Consider the following 3,190-nt stretch of genomic DNA (forward strand, 5'->3'; position numbering starts at 1 on the left):
GGTGTTCCTTTTCCCTCACAGCTTCCATGGGAGAGAGAATCGTTCTGCAACATAAACTAATTCAAAGAATCCATGTTGAGAAACGTTAAATTGAGAACAGCCACAAGACTATCACTTTTTTTTCCTGTGCATTATGAGCTGTATGAATATTCATTACTATCTCCAACTTTTCTGTTCTTAGTTAAAATAAATATGCCCTTGCAAGTAGTATTTGAACAAAAGGGTCTTATACAACACTGAAGCCTTCAGAAGTTGTTATGTCCCAAAAAAGTAAGCCAGAAAAAGACATCTTTGCCTCTTCCTCTTTCTCTGTGTTGTTGTAATTGGTAATGTGTTGCTGTTGTTTTGAAACATGCCAACATATTCCTGGGGATTTTTTCTCATTAAGAGGTAGAGTCTAATTTTCCTTCCTTTGAATGTGGGCTGACATTAGTGATTCACTTCCAGTCAACAGAATGTGGTAGAGGTGATGCTGAATGACTCCCAAAGCCAGTCATCAAAAGTTATACAGCCTCTGCCTGGCTCTCCCCCAAGACACTCACTCTTGGAACTCAGTCACCATGTTGTGAGGAAGCCCAACCAGCATGGAGAGGACATGCAAAGGTGTTTTGGGCAACAGCCCCACTGAGGTCCCAGCATGATGGAGATGCTCCCACCCTCTGAGCTCCCTCAGCTGATACTGGGTGGATAAGAAACAAGAGGTTCCCCCCTGAGCCCTGCTCAGTTGCAGACTCACAGCAGAATAAATATTGTCTCCTTTTTTTTCTCCTTTAAGCCACTAAGTTTCAGGATGGTTTATTTCACGATAAGAGATAAATGAAACAGTTGCCTCAGAAATAATGCTGAAAAAGCATTTCCAGATCCTTAAGTGGTATAAAGATCTAAAAGATTTCTTGTTAAGACTGAAGAAGGTCGTTGGCACTTTTGTTTCAGATGCATTATGGAAAGATAAAAGCGTATGACTCTGAGACATTTATAATTTTAAAAGGAACTTGAGTATGTCTATTTCAATCAATTTACTCAGATGACAAAGAGCAGAGTAGAAATTTAAAGTCAGATGGATTTTCTCCAGAGCCCATGCGCGTACCCAGGAACCCATACTGTATACCCACCCTGTTTTTTTCAGCCTGTCCTTCTTCATTACCTCCTTCCTATCAGCTTTTACACTTGTTTAAACCTGTCACATCTTGAAAATTTCTTCCATTAGACCCATGTCTCCCTCTAGCTACACCCGTATCTCTCTCTCCCCCTTCACAACAAAATTTATTGAAAAAATTATCTCTACCCACTGCCTCCTCTTTCTCACCTTCCACTCAGTCTTGAAGACCCTTCATTTTCACTTTTGCACAGCCCTCTTCCTGAAAGCTCTCCAGGGTGTCTTAGCTCCTGGATCCAACGGACACTTTTCAAACTTGACCAGACTTGATGTGCTGTTAGTTTGATGCTGTTGATTCTCACCTCGAACCCTCTTTTCTCTAGACATCCATACTCCAAGTCTCATGGTCCTCCTTCTACCTCTGAAGGCTTCTCCTAAGCCTCCAGAAACCTCTGAATCTTCTGCCTGATTCTCACATATCTTTCTGTCCTGACCATCTTCTCTTTTAAACTAACCTCTCTCACCATTTCATTCACCCCCTCAGTTCCATTATCTTCTTTATGCCGAAAACTCTGAAATTTATATCTCCATTCCAAATTCCTCTCCCAAACTCCAGATCTGCCCACTGCACACCTCTGTCTGGATGTTTATAGACACCTCAAAATTCAACATAGTCAAAAGCAGATCTTATTCTCTTTCTCCCTAGACTGCCACCTTCTCTTCCATTCTCCCTTTTGTCGGTAAATGGAATCACCATCCATCAATAGAATCACCACCCATCAGTAGAAACATTCATTAATAGACACCAAAACTAGAAATTTGGTGGTCAGTCTCATTCTGCACACAATAAATCACCCAAATCTATTGACTCTACCTTCTTCCTTTTCCTTAAATCCATTGACTTCTCTCAAATCCCCTGCAACAATCATTTGACACTCATCTCTCAACTGGATCGGAGGAGAGCAATGCCGGAGCAAGGAAAAACCACTTGAGAGGCTGTGCCAGCATCCGTTCCCCAGCCAGCAGCCAGAAGCAATAATTTTAGGAGGCAAATCTGATCATGTCATTACCCTGCTTGAAGTCATCTGCAGGGACCTCCTGTTGGAAACCAGGCTTTTAGCATGCCATAATGAAGTTATGCCATAATGAAGTTCATGATCTGGACTCTATTTTCCTCTAAGCCACAGCTTTGCCACTTCCTCTTTCTTTGTACCCTTTGCTCCAGCTATTTGTGGCTCCTTGCAGTGAATTAGCAAAAGGTTTCCTTTCCTGATTTTATTCTCATCAGCTGGAAAGTCATTAGAAATACCTTTTTTTTTTAGTACAAGGCAGTTTATTGACGACTGCCATAACGTTGTCATAATAAATATTAAAGAGTATGATATCGAAATGTGGGTGATGAGCCCTAGAGCCGAGGGGTAAAACCTACATAACTGTATGAGGTGACTCCAGCATCTTTGTTCTCATTTATGAGCATATGGAAATGAAAATGTCAAAGTCTTTGTCCCTTAGGAGCTCACAGTCTGGTGCCATATAATAAGAATGTTGACAAAGGGACAAGCATTCACCTGCTGCCTGCAGAGTATTGGGGGTGAGTAAGAATGGGCTCTGCCACACCCATATTCCCTTGTCAGGATATCTTCAGGGCGGGAGTTACCATCCCTTTGGTTAAGCGGTTGGCCAGGCCTAGGAAGTGCCACCTACCAGGTACAGCAAAAGTGTACCCAAGGACAACACAGTAAGGAGAGACACCCGACCTCCAGAACAGGAAAGGATGTAACATCAGCCTTGAACTGTCACCCAAAAACTATGCCCCTGCCCGGGCAAAGCACCTCCTGCCCCAGTGGAGTCTATTCTAGTGAATTCTCCTAACCAAGCGTCCCTGAATTTCCATGCTGATCACCCCCTTCCCCTCTCTCGTAGGGCATATGGGGAAGTAATGAATGATGAGCAACCTCTCATAATGAGGATGATTTTCCATCTTCCATGACTAATGAGCCTGAGCATAAAATGACATATTGGGTCACATTTGAGGCACATATTTTTGTACAGGAGATTTATGTTTTGATTCTCAACTTCCTGTTTTAGTTATTC

This window comes from Eschrichtius robustus, chromosome 15, assembly GCF_028021215.1.
Source record: "Eschrichtius robustus isolate mEscRob2 chromosome 15, mEscRob2.pri, whole genome shotgun sequence".
NCBI lineage: Eukaryota > Metazoa > Chordata > Mammalia > Artiodactyla > Eschrichtiidae > Eschrichtius > Eschrichtius robustus.